Raw genomic sequence first — 14,972 nt, 5'->3', positions numbered from 1 at the left:
ACCTGATTTGTAACTATGATTATAATTAGTTCTTTGATCCTATGATTAATAAAGCTGCAGGCTTTATTGCATCCACTTAACCTTTTCTTAGTCTTTATTGTTCTGCTTGTGTGTTCAGGTGGGATGCAGATGTGGCATGCATGGCTGCCAATGTTATGTTTATTTCTGTTCATTTAGTTTATTGAACCAAAATAAAAGCAGCAGGGCAAGCAGAGACAGTTTAGCAGGCTAAAGAAGGTGTTATATTCAGTGGCTTACTGGATGGCCCCGCGAGCCACCTTACTCACCCTTGATACCGCCAATAAGTAGCTGACTGCAGCCAATTACACTGCCGACGCTTCCTGCCTGTCTTTCCCTAGCTGTGTCTTTAGGCGTGCATGCATGCACCATGCCAGTATTTAAAGGTCCCTTGGGGGGAAACTCAGGGAAGGCACCTGAAGATGATGTCAGCACGGCTGGGTACTCAAGCCCTAGCTGCGTACCCTACCTTTGCCTCAGCAATGGGTTTCCTGCTTGCAATATGTGTTGCTACTTCCTGCATTCTCAGTTCCTGCATCTTCCAGCCTTGTCTTCCAGCCTTGCCTCATCCAACCTGCTTTGTCCAGCCTTGCCTCACCAACCTTTTCTCATCCAGTTTTGTCTTCCAGCCTTGCCTTGTCAGACTTTTCCTCATCCAGCCTTGCCTCATTCAGCATTGTCTTCCAACCTTGCCTTGTCCAACCTTGCCTCCTAGCCTTGCCTTATCCAGCCTTGCTTCGTTGAGCCTTGTCTTCCAGCCTTGCCTCATCCAGTCTTTCCTTCCAGCCTCATTCATCCAGTGTCTTCATCCAGCCTTGTCTAGTCTCTCCAGATCTTGACCTTGTGCCTGGATCTGACCTCTTGTCTGGCCCTGACTATTCTTGCTAGCAGACTGCCCCAACCTTGGCCATTCCTGACTCTGTTAACATGCTACCTGCCCCGACCCTGGTGTGTCTCTGGAGTCTAGCTATTATCACCGCCCTAGGGACCCGTAAGTCCTGCCAGTGGCCAGAACTCAAGGGCTCAACCTGTGGGGGCTGGTAAAGGTGAAATTCCAAACTGTTCCACTAAAGGGTACATTTGCCAGCTACTGGCGCAGGTCTTGTGGGTTCAACCTTGAGGCTGTGTCAACTACCCTGGAGCACTAAGGGCTCACACACTGTTACCCTTCACAGTTTGCTGAGGCCATAAGCTCAGTGGACTCGCCTCCTGTCTCCACCATTGCCAGCCTAGCACATTAGCTTCAACAAAGCAAGATCAGCTGAACACCATGGCTGGATACCTTCACATTATTGCAGCGCAGCCTGCTCCAGCTCTTGCTCCAGCAACCGTCTTATAGCCTGCTACTCTCACGTTCCACTTGTATCCGAAACCTTTGTAAGATGGCAATCCCAAGAACTGTAGAGGTTTTCTTAACCAATTTCAGATGCAATTTGAGTGCAGGCACGTTTCTTTCTGACAGACCGAGTCAAAGTAATCTATATTCTTTCCTTGCTGGGCCTCACCACTTTGGGAAAGGGAATATCCAATCCTGGGGGGAAATGGCACATTTTCTCCCACTGTTTCAACAGATTTTTGATGAGACTGGGTGCACAACCTCCAAGGTGTCGGAAATCCTACAGATTAAGCAAGGCTCCCAGTCAGTGGGAGAATATGCAGTGCACTTCCGCACATTGGCATCTGAACTTCAATGTGGCAGTAACAGCCTGATTGTGATTTTTCACCAAGGACCCTTGGATCGCATTAAAGATGAGTTGGCTGCCCAAGACATACTGAATACCTTGGAGGGCCTGATTAGTTTGGCTGTACAACTGGACCTGAGGTTCCATCAATGGGCCAAAGAGAGAGGTTTGGTTTGCCACTCTGTCCATCTTGCTCCATATTTCCAGCATCCTATAACCATCCGCTCTCCTTCAGAGTCAGGACCTGCACCGGCCAAAGTCATGCAAGTGGATTGTTTTAAATTATCGGCCAAGGAGAAGCAGAGGTGCCGTAATCTTAACCTCTGCTTATACTGCACTGCACCCAGGCATTTCACAAATTGCTGCCTGAACAAACCTTAAAACTCAAGGACATAGGCCTGGTGGAAGAGACCTCCCTAGGTCATTACTGCACCTCTCCCCAACTATTGGTCTGTCTCTTAAGGATATTCTTGTCGATGCTCTTGTGCTTCTGATACTGGCATTGGAGGTGGCTTTATCCTTGAGGCCCTGGTCCAACACTCCCTCTTACCCATAGTTCCCTTTGACACCATGCTCTCAGTCTACTCCATTTATGGAGAACCCTCTACAGGTTACAAGAGTCATAATACCACTGACCATGCACATAGGGATCTTGCATGGAGAACAAATCAGCATCTACTTGTTGCCTAAAGCAATCAATGCAATTATCCTGGGCCTGTCATGGTTCATGCTACATCAACCCCTCATTGACTGGGTCACTTTGGAAATTACAAGATGGGATCCTAGTTGTCATGAGCAATGCCTCACCAAAGTCTCCCTTACAGTAGCTGTGTCTCAAATAGTTGAATCAGAATTTACAGGCCTGCCACCACAGTATACTAAATTTGCTGATGTTTTCAGTAAACAAAGGCAGAGGTCCTTCTGCCACATCGGGCCTATGACTGTGCCATAGATTTGACTCCCAGCAAGATTCCACCCACAGGCAAGAGTATTTCCACTTTCTGCTCCAGAAACAAGAGGCTATGTCAAAATACATGAAGGAGAATTTAGAATGAGGCTTCATTTTTTCCTATTACTAAGAAGAATCAATATCCTATTCCCTTGATCTCTAAGCTTTTTGACTGACTTCAAGGCACACAAGTTTTTACCAAGCTGGACCTTCAGGGAACATACAACCTGATCAGAAACTGAGAGGCTGACAAGTGTATGACTGCCTTTAACAACCGTGATGGACACTATAGTACCTAGTGATGCTCTTCGGGTGTGCAACACACCCGCAGCATGCCAATTTATAGTAAACAAAATCTTCTGGGATCTGTTCTATTCCTATGTGGTAGCTTACCTGGATGACATCCTAGTCTTCTTGAAGTCCTTGTCTAAACATTGACATCATGTGAATCAGGGCCTCAGAATATTCTGTGAGCACCACTTATATCCTAAGTAATAGAAGTGTACCTTTGAAATGGAAGAACTTCCCTTCTTGGGATATATTGTCAAGACTTCTAAATGGACCCAGAGAAATTAAAATCCATACTGGAGTGGGCCCCGGCCAGTAGGTCTCAAGGCACTGCAATGTTTCCTGGGGTTCACAAATTACTACAGGCAATTTACCCATGATTACTACTCCAAGACCTGGACCTTGGACACTATTCAAGCCTTCAAGAGGTTGAAAGAGGAGTTCACCCTTAAAACGTACCTACACCACCCAGATAGGTCTAAACCATTCATTCTGGAGGTAAATGTGTCCACTCTTGGAGTAGGCACTGTCTTTCTATAGCACAACCGAAATGGTACATTCGTGACCTGTTTCTATTTTTCAAAGAAATTCTCTCCAGCAGAGAAGAATTATACCTTTGGTGATTGTGAGCTACTAACAGTCAAGCTAGCTTTGGAAGAATGGCAACACCTGCTGGAAGGAGCTTAGCACCCAGTAACCATATTTACAGATCACAAAAACCTTGAACATTTGGCACAAGCTCAGAGGTTAAATCCCAAGAAAGGTAACTGGTCATTGTTTTTTAACTGATTTGACTTGGGATTGTGGAACCAGCCCACTGAAAAAACTACCAAGCCAATGCTCTCTCCCATTCTTTCAACACTGGGGAACCCTGCATATAATTGATCCAGCTAAAATTGAGGTTGCAGCCATATTATCAATTCTACCTGGGAAGACTCTGGTACCTGGGCACCTATTACTGAAAGTTCTTCAATGGGCTCATGACTTCCATCTGTCTGGTCATCTTGGCATCACTCATACATTGAAATTAATTGTGCAACACTACTGCTGGCCTTAGATGAAGACTGACATTAAATGTGATTTAGAGTCCTGCCCCACATGTGCCATGAATAAAACTGTGATAGCATGACCTTGGGGATTGTTACAGACACTGGCAGCCCCCAAAGAACCCTGGCCTTATGTAGCCACTGACTTCATCACTGACCTTCTCTCTTCTGGCAGCAACACTACCATATGGGTGGCAGTGGATAGTTTCTCGAAGATGACACATTTCATACCTCTTCTGGGCTTTCCATCCACGCCTGAATTGGCTAAACACTTTGTGCAACACATCTTCTGGTTAAATGGCTTGCCACTTCACATCTTCTCAGACTGAGGGGTTCAGTTTACAGCCTGATATTAGAAAGGCCTGTTCAGGAAGTTCAGAATTATGTTGGATTCCACCTCTGCTTATCATCCCCAGAGAAAGGGACAAACTTAATAGGTGAATCAAAGCCTCAAGACCTTTCTACGTGCCTATGTGAACAACAACAGGATAACTGGGCCTCCCTCCTTCCATGGGCTGAATTTACCAATAACAATCATATGAATAACTCCGCAGGATCATTACCCTTTTACATCATCTTTGTACTCCATCCCCATGTGCCTAGATCAGTTCCTGTCACTGACAATTGTCCAGCAGCTAACATAATGGTGCAGGAGCTCCAGGAACTGTAGAAAAAATCCATCTTCTTTTGGACCAAACAGCAAGTACAAGCTGATAGAAAATGTCATCCAGTACCTCAGCTTCACTCGAGAAGTCTAGTCTGGCTTTTCCATGAAGTTCACTCCATGATTTGTGGGGCCTTTTCCCATCAAGCAACAACTGGATCTTGTGGCATATAAACTCAGATTGCCACCATATTTGAAGATTCATAACAAAAACATAGAAAATGGCAGAAAAAGACCAAATGGTCCATCCAGTCTGCCCAGCAAGCCTATGGCAGCATCCACCATGCGGTAAAGGTTACCCCCATCCTTATCAGTTTTGCAGACTGTAAAGGTCAGAGCCCTTGTTTATTGCTGTCTTGAGTCCAATTCCCCATAATCTCTTGCCGTTGAAGCAGAGAGCAATATTGGAGTTGCATCAAAAGTATCAGGCTTATTGGTTAAGGGTAGTAAGAGCAACATCAGCTAATTACCCCCATGCTTATTTTTTTCCCAGGACCGAAAAAGTCACAGGCCTTGTTGATTGCTGTCTGAATTCAATTCCCCTTTTCCTCTTTTCCCCCTGCCTTTGAAGCAAAGAACAAAGGCTTATTGGTTAAGGGTAGTAACCACCGCACCAACAAGTTACCCCCATGCACTCTTTACTTCATTTCCATCCTCTAGCCTTTAGGGATCCGCGGTGTTTATCCCATGCCCTTAAGTACTGATGTATTCCACATCTCCCTATTAAACCAGCAATTCTGTCTTGGCCAGGCAGACTGCCCATCCAGGCTACTGATGTGGCCACATAAGAGGATACCCAGTTCAAGGTACAGGAGATTCTAGACTCTAGAAGGATCCAAATCAATTACAATACCTCATTTCTTGGAAGAACTATGGACCTGAGGAAAACTCATGGGAACTGGCATCCAACATACAAGCCCCTCAACTTGTATCAGAATTCCACAAAATATCCCCAGGAAGCCCAGGGCCCATAATACTAGGGAAAGGAGCTTTAGAGAGGTGGTACTGTTACATTAGATGGCTTGCAGGACAGCCCATGAGTTGACTAACTCGCCTCCGAAGCCGCCTGCAAGTAAGCACCACCTGAACACAGCCCAAGATGCCGACAACACTTCTTGCCTGTCTTATCCCTGCTGGGGGCCTTAGGAATATACGTGTGCACCACACCAGTATTTAAAGGTTCCTTGGTGGGAAACTCAGGGAAGGTGCCTGAAAGGTACATTAGCACGGCTAGGTACTTAAGCCTCAGCCACACAACTGTTGTGTTTGGAGTTAACAGTCTGCTTGGGAGTTAGCAATCTGTTATGAAACCGCTATCTGATGGGAGGAGCAATCAGATAGGAGTTAGCATTCTGTAGTATTTAGAAGAGTTGTGGGTGGATCCTTGGACCAGTGGCAGATGACCATCCCTCGGGGGGAGAGGGACCACCGGTCAAGCTCAGAGTATGGAGACAGACACACACTAGTTCTTTTATTAGACAGAATACTGACCCACCAGAGGTGGCAGTAGTGAGCTGGAATGCCTGGCTGGGCTGTAGTCCCTCAGAAGCTGGAACAGCGATCCCTGGAGGCTGAGCTGAAATATAGTGAGTTGGCAGGGTAAGCAGAGTTCATGTACCGAACCACAATGTCTCATAGAAGCCCAGGAGCTGGAAAGTATAGGCCCTTGAAGAGCGATTACCTGGTTCCAGGGAAAGCTCTGAGAGAGGAATGGTAACTCACAGATGTAGTAGGCAGTGCTGACTTCCAGGCAGAAGTGAATTTGAAGAAGTCCGGGAACAAAGGCCCTCGAGGAGCGAGTACCGGTTTCCAGACTGCAATCTACAAAGTAAACAAGAGAGTGAGGCCCCCGAGGAGTGGGTACCCTGGTTAGTCCGAGGAGGCAGAGTAGCATAGGTAGTGAAACCCTATCCCTTGCTAACTCAATCTGTTAGCAAATTCTAAGACCTTAAATATCCATCGTGGGGTGAAGTCATCTTCGTGGGTGATGGCGCCCCCGAAGTTCGGGCCATCACCAGTACTTCAGTCAAGACCGCGCCACATGTGCGCCCCTAGGCCTCCAGGAACATGGTGGTCAGCAGCGTGGAGCCAGTCCGGGGACGCCAGAGGACCTCGGCAGAGAAGAGGCGAAGAGGGAGGCGCCTCTTCTCTGCCGAGGAGGGCGGAGAGAGGGCATCGGGAACTGACGGACACAACAACCACCTACCTTTGTCTCAGCAAAGAGTCTCCTGCGTGTAATACGTGTTGCTACATCATGAGTTCCTGTGTCTTCCAGCCTTGCTTTATCAATCTTGCCTCCCAGCCTTGCCTCATCCAGCCTTGCCTCATCTCTACAGACCCACATAAGTCCTGCCAGCCATCAAAACCCAAGGGCTCAACCTACAGAGGAAGTAGCCAGTATAGGTGAAGCTCTCAGTCTGTCCTACTTCAGGTAATGTTCACCAGCTGTTGGCATAGGCCTCATGAACTCACCTACAAAACTGAGTCAGCTACGCCACAACACTCCCATGCCACTCATCACCACTTCAGAGGCTCCAGCCCTGCCAGGCCATGCCGCCCCCATATTCCTCAAATCTGTGACATATCAATTTACAAAAACAATAGGGTTGGGATTGTGCCTCATCCACTCTCCCTCACCTCCCATTCCCAGCTCTTGTTTTTTTTTTTTTTAAATAGGCTTCTTTCCAGGGTCAGCATCCTCCCAACCCGACCCTATCCCTTCCACCCCCTTGTACCTCAAAGAGAAGTTTCATGTGGCCCAGATCACAGCAGGCAGATAACATGCCCACTAAGCATCCTACTGAATATTGACCTCAGGGTTAATTGTATGTTAATCTAAATAACTAATGAATTCTTATATTGAAAATGTTCTTCCTACCTGGGTGTTGGTATCATAAATTCAAACTAGTGGACTAATTGCTCAGAACCAGTACTCTCACCTTTTTAAATCAATAAATATACTTTGCAACTTACAATTCTAATACTTACAAATATTAAACTTTACTAACTCAAAAAATGTATGCAAAATCCATTTTCCCTAAACAAACACAATTCTTAACACTAGCAAATAATAGCCTTAAAAATTAAAGCATAATACATACGGCCAGTAATAGTGCAACCCTTATTTTTTTTAGATTTTAAGTGTTCTTTCCCAGCAAACCCAATTTACCACCAGCAGATGAATATCCTGCAGTCAGCACTCCCTCTGGTCCATCATTGTCCTATAAGCTACGCTGTTGAAAATGACTGGAAGCTGATGAGGCTCAGATCATTTCAATAGTGTAATATTGATAAGTGCTAGAAAAGTCATGCATAAGCATTGTTTTTACTTCCTCCCTCATATAGAATAAAAAAGATACATTTTTATTGGTTTCTGCTACAAGTTTCCTATGCACAACTTGAACAGATAATTTAACTTAGTCTTTACTCACAGACAGAAGAGGCCTCTTCTTCAACAATTGACAGGCAAAACAAATAAACTGAGTCTTACTATACATAACATGGAGAAACAGCAACCAGTACAATCTGGGCCAGAGACTGGTAAAATGTGGATGATTTTACAAGGGTAGCCAGATTAGTTCCTGATGCACATGGGCAGACCAGAGCAGACTGAAAAAAATGAGACAAAAATTCCCAAGCATCCCTGCTTCCCAGTCAGAGGTTAACTCTAAAGAACCAGCTTCACTGAATACAACAGAAGCTGTAAACATGCAGGCTGAACATTAATTGGCAATATAACAGAAACAAGAACTCTGTACAGAATAAAGCATGGTCAACAGCATTAGGAACAGAAATAGGCTGCCGAGGAAGCAGATCCATGGGCTGCTCAAGGCAATGTGCCACCTGAGGCAGGGACCACATGCTGCTACTCTCCTACCCTCTGTGCCACCCCCTAAATTTAAATAAAATAACCCCCCACCCCCCCAACCCCCTCAAGACTCACGAAAACCCCTAGTGGTCCAGCGGGAGGATGGGAGCGATCTGCCGCTCTTGGGCCGTAGTCTGCCACTAACCAAAATGGTGCCATGGCCTTTAGCCCTCGCTATGTGACAGGGGCTACAGGTGCCATTGGCCGGCTCCTGTCCCATGGTAGGGGCAATGGATGGGTGGTCCCCGCTGGACCACCAGGGGTTTTCATGAGTCTTGGGGGGGGGGGGGAAGGCAGGGTGAGTCGGAAGCTATGCAGAATTTTGAGGGGCACTTTTTCAACTTCTAAATTCTGCCACCTGAAGCGGCCACCTCACCCTGCCTATTATAGAACCGCCCCCTGAGCAGGAAACTGTGAAAGCAAGACAATGAATAATCAGTAAAACACCTGTGGAGTCAGGATAATTATTATATGTAAATCATATTTACACACACATACAAATAAATATTTTTAGACTCTTATTTTATAGTTATGGACGCTGATAATAATAGAAATGCTCCAACTCAAGAGGATTTTTCCTTCCGCTATTTTTCCAAACCATTTATTTTGTCCTGTCAGTGAATGCCCTAATCATGTGGTAAGTACAGGATTAAATCATGCATATAAAGGCTCTCACTGTTCTTAGCTTTCCATCCAGAAATTCTAATGTGCAAGGCTTTAGCTTCAGGCTTCCCTGCTGAAGCTGCACACTGCAGGATGAATTAATGCATTAAAGCAGCAATTCTACCAAATTTCTTTTGAGGGATGCTGTTGACACTGCAATCGAAGCAAGGCATCTTTAAAAGAAACTGAAATCTCTGTTAAAGTCATTTTTCCTAATCTTGCAGAGAGTGATCACTTTTCTTCTGTTCAGTTCAATCAACTCTGAGTTAAGCTGAGCAAAACAGGCAGACCAAACCTACAAGAAGACTACAGAGTAGTGACACAAGGTCACAGCCCACACAAGAGTACCTACCACTTGGGATCTTTGTTTAGACACAGCCAATATTATTTTTTAATATTATGCAACTGTTTATTTGTCCAAAAAAGCCTTACAAGATGTAAGATTTCAATAGAAAAGAGAGTGAGAACATGCATCTGAAAAATCAAGAGTGAAGCAAGTTGGAAGTCAAGGTGCATTTTTTTTCCAGGAAAGATCATTCACATTCCTACCCAATCTACTCCTGCAGTAACCATCTTTGAAGAAAATTATCTTTAATATAGTCCCTTTTTCTTCTTATAGAAGATCAGAGGCAGCACTGGAAGCTTAAATTTCAACACTAGGCAAATTTCAATGTTAGCCTCTATCAGAACAGCACTGGAGGCACCGGGAGCGGGGCAGAGGGTCCCTCACTCCTGGCTCGCATGAAAAAAAGATTATGGGGAAATGGGGGGGGGGGGGTGTCCGGGGGATGGGGGTCTGAGGGGGCAGGTCGCCCAATTCATCTTTGTGCCAGGGATGGGAAAAGGGGGGAGGTGGCCAGATCATATATTTATGTAATAATCGGGGCGGGTTTAATGCCGGCACAACTTTAATGTTTTAAAAGAGGTGTATGTGGGTGGAGGGTTAGAAGAGAAAGATTTACCGTAGATGGAGGAGGAAGGGGATTCCAATACTACATTTTATGTGAGGATAACACTACTTAGCCGCATAAACCAAATGGAACTTGTAATTAATATAGAGAAGACTGAATTCCTTCATTTAGAAAGAAAAAAAAACATGGAGATCTCACACAACCCAATCACACTCAATAACAAACAAATAAGACTAGCAGAGAAAGTATGGAATCTAGGAGTAATAATTGACACAGAACTAAGCTTAAAACAACATATATCCCTAAAAGTAAAGGAAGGATATGCCAAAATCATGGTCCTCAGAAAACTTAAACCACTTCTAACAACCACCAACTTTCGATCAGTACTGCAAGCACTAATATTCGCAAGCACTGACTACTGCAATACCCTTCTACTAGGTTTACCATACACCTCCCTAAGACCACTACAAATCCTGCAAAACACAGCTGCAAGAGTATTAACTAGCAAAAGAAAAAATGATCACATCACTGAAACACTGGCCGAACTACACTGGCTTCCCATTGAACAAAGAATACAGTACAAAACAGTATGCACCATACACAAATTAATACACAACGAAAACGCAGACTGGCTTAACACCGCCCTTCGCGTACACATCCCCAACAGAAACCTAAGATCAGCCAACAAAGCACTACTAACCATTCCATCAGTCAAAACAGCGAGACTAACACAGGTAAGAGAGAGAGCATTATCATTAGCAAGTCCCATACTATGGAACTCCATGCCCTTGGAGTTAAGATTACAAAGAGAAAACAAAGCATTTAGGAAAAACCTAAAAACCTGGCTCTTTAAACAAGCTTTTCAAAAAGAGAAGGGAGAATGAAACCAGGGAAGTGCATGGTATGGACAAGAAACACCCAACCACACAACAGTAATCACTAAGGGGCGGATTTTAAATGCCCTGCACGTGTAAATCCGGGCGGATTTACGCGTGCAGGGCCCTCGCGCACTGGCGCGCCTATTTTGCATAGGCCGCCGGGGCGCAGAGCCCCGGGACGCGCGTAAGTCCCGGGGCTTTGTAAAAGGGGCGTGTCGGGGGCGTGCCCGGAGTGACGCGGCATTTTGGGGGTGTGTCGCGCGTGACATGGCGTTTCGGGGGCGGCGACGCAGGCGTGGTTTTGGCCCAGGGGTGTTCCGGGGACGTGGCCGCGGCCTCCGGACCAGCCCCCGGGACTGGAACACGGAGCAGGGCTGCCGGCCGGCGCACGCAAAGTTATGCCTGCTTTAAGCAGGCGTAACTTTGCCGACAAAGGTAGGGGGGTTTAGATAGGGCCGGGGGGGGGGGGGTTAGGTAGGGGAAGGGAAGGGAAGGGAAGGTGCGGGGGGGGAAGGAAAGTTCCCTCTGAGGCCGCTCCGAAATCGGAGCGGCCTCGGAGGGAACAGGCAGCGCGCGCTGGGCTCGGCACGAGCAGGTTGCACAAATGTGCACCCCCTTGCGTGCGCCGACCCCAGATTTTATAAGATACGCGTGGCAACACACGTATCTTATAAAATCCAGCGTACTTTTGTTCGCGCCTGGTGCAAGAACAAAAGTACGCGCTCGCGTATGTTTTTAAGATCTACCTCTAAGTGTGTAGTTTTTAAGTGAACTCTGCAGTAAAGGATAAAGCTACAATTAGAGAATGAGTCCTGTACTCAAACTGCTATAGAATTGAACTAGACATGTTTTTTCAACCTCATTTAATAATTAATCTTGCTTAAAAACTGTTACCGAACCGTATGGCACCCATGTAAAATGTAAGATTACAATAGCATTACTTTATGTGCCTTTATGTAAACCGTTGTGACAGTACCCACCTTAACGATGGTATAGAAAAAGATTTAAATAAAATAATAATAAATACATTTATTTATTTATTTAATACTTTTCTATACCAATATTCATGACACATGTCATATCATGTCGGTTTACATCAAACATGGGGAATTACCATTAACAGTGATCATAGCTGCAGAGCTAATGATAGAGTTAAGGGAGGAAAGTAAGTTACAATGAACGGGGTTTCTGGAACTTGGAGGTCGGAAGAGAGTATGGAGAAAGGAACAGTTAAGTGATGGAATCACAACAGTAAGAGGAACAGATTAATGATATATGTAGCGTGTTATCCATCCACTCGTGGTAGCATAACTTAAAAACATAAACAGTTATATTCAAATACAGCCATTTATGTTTTTAAGTTAACCAGCTACATGTAGCCAAATAACATTAAGCAATTATATTCAGAGGGACGTTTATCACCGGAATATGTTCACCCTGAACTCTCCAGTTTCCCCAGACCTCCCACCCAAAAACTGCAGACAAGTTAGATTTCACTTGTGCTAGTCAATTAGCAGGTGTAAAATTGTATGAATAAATTTGATAATTTGTACACGTAAATCTCATAAAATAGAAATTTCTACGCACACTTCTTGACCCTGCCTCGAAACACCTGTAAAATAAATGTCAATAAATGTATACACAAACCCGAAAATATGAAGATATTTTTGATGCTTATAAAATAACATGCACACGATTCCAAGCTACTTATGCTCGTATATTGTATTTTTCTGTGCATAACCTCTTTGAAAATTTACTCGATACTTTTCAAAATTTGACCGTAGGTGTTAAAATTATCAGGAAAAATGTGCATATACCAAATAGCAGATGTAACTTGTCTAGGTAGACTTGTTGAAACAATTTTGAAAGCTCACTTTAAAATTCAGATGACTTATGCGCATATTTGTGACATACTTTATGTGGGATGGTTGGAAATTACTCTCCATGTGTAGAGTTGGTGCCCTCTAAAGACATTTTTCCTCATCAAAAACAGGTGAATTTTGACTGTTTTGCTGATGGCTGTATTTGTCAGAAATAATCACTAAACACATACAGGAGTTAGAGAGAGTTGTAGTTGTTTTTTCCATCATTTATCAGTGCAAAAGAGTGAATCATGGATAACTGAAGAGCCTGTCTTTCAATCACATAGTTCAAGACCTCACAGTAAAGATATTCCAATTTTAATAGCTGTATATTCCTCAAGAATCCGTCCCCAACACGGAACGTGTTGTGCCACAGGTCTTCGTCGGGGGGGGGGGGGGGGGGAGAAAGCACATGAACATGAGGTAACACAGAGTGACAGAAATAAAGGCGATGTTGAACCATTTGGAAAGCCTACACTGCAACGTGTTGTGAATGCAGCGCATTGCCTTATCTTCCTGTATCAGTGGTTCATTTCCCCTATTCACTTATTCAGCTTTTCTATCATTTGTACTGTGAATTTGACAAATCTCCCCTCAAATTTGCAATGGGGTATACAGGGATTAAAAAAATCTGTTTTCATTTTTCAGTTCGTTTTTAGGAGGTGTTTTCACACGAATTTCGGTTCATGGAATGTTTGATTCATTTTATTTGTGTGAAAAAAAGAACAAATCAATATTAAAAAAAAGATATATAAGAATTAAACAAAAATGGGGGCCTCCTGGCCCCACCAGCCATCCCTATCATGTATCCGGTCTGGTGGGATAGGATTGCCAAGTTATCCACCGATCAGGACTGGGAGCAGGAGGGGGTACCCCTCATTTGCATAAACTTTAGATCCTTCCAGTGAACTGCTTAAACAGTCTGTCTTTGTATGCATTAAAGCGCAATTATGAGCTGACAGGCTCCACATAGGCAACAGTTTCTCTTCCAGCCTCTCTTCCGCTGCCCCTCAGCTGCTTCCCATTTCTTATTTTGTGGATTATTAGGAGGTGGTGGGGGGCACCTTTGTCTCTCTTTCATACACATACACATTCATTTTCTCATACATTTGATCTCGGAGGGTCAGAAGCATGCTGGGCAGGAAGGGGGGGGGGGGAAGAAAGGGGAGCCAGAGCTGTCAGAAGGGACAGGAAACTGCTCAGGGTCCCTGGCCCAGGGGGACACCAACGCACTCATCAGGGGGCTGGGTACAGGCATGGGCAGAAAGGGGGAGGGAGTCACTGCAGCACATTATATATTTCTGTTTAACGCCAGATAAATTCCAAGTTGCTAAGGAGCATGGCATGGGTCCGGGGTGAGACCTGAGAGAGGAAGGTAGAGCCTACAGAGCAACTTCCCAAACAGCTGCAGCTGTCAGCTGGACTGATTGTGAGTCCTTGTGACCCATTCCCTCCCCTCCATGCCCCCTCTCCATATCTCAAACTTTCCATGCTCCCCACCATGTGTCAATCTTCTCTTTCCTCCTCTTTTGTCTCTGTCCCCTCTGTGTCTCTGTCCTCTCTCCACCCTGCACTTCCGTCTAGCTGTCTGTTTCTCCATCTTCTCCTCTGTGCCTGTATCTGTCTTGGCAGGCGCTCTGCAGCCCCTCTCTTGGTTCCTTGCCCAACATGTTGTGAGGGAGGGGGTAGAACCAAGAAGTCCATTGCTACGGAGATTGGTGGAGCCACTGGGAAAAGAGGGCAGCATTGCTCTATGCCTTCTCACCCTATGCCATCCAATCACAGCACATAGTGAGAGATGGGAAAAAATGGGACACAGAGAATCATTGCTGTGGAGATCTGCAGAGCCACTGGGAACTGAGGGCTGTGCTGTGACCTGCCTCCTCATTTTATACCATCCAATCACAGCCTGGGAAAGAAGGCAAGGGGCAGGGATATAGTACAGCTCTCCTCCGACAGGCTCCGTCCCTGCTTTTCTCTTCCTCTAAGAGGCTGTGGGAGAGAAGAGGAGCCATCTGAAAAAAAACAGTCTTTTAGTGTTCGGTTAATACTTCTGATTGGACACTATGCAGAATGCCTGAATACCTGGCTGTCCGGTTCAAAACTGGTCAGTTGATAACCCTAGGTGGGGATCCACTGGTTA

This window comes from Rhinatrema bivittatum, chromosome 1, assembly GCF_901001135.1.
Source record: "Rhinatrema bivittatum chromosome 1, aRhiBiv1.1, whole genome shotgun sequence".
Taxonomy (NCBI): Eukaryota; Metazoa; Chordata; class Amphibia; order Gymnophiona; family Rhinatrematidae; genus Rhinatrema; species Rhinatrema bivittatum.
The sequence above is the reverse complement of the archived record's forward strand: the minus strand, read 5'-3'. Positions refer to the sequence as shown.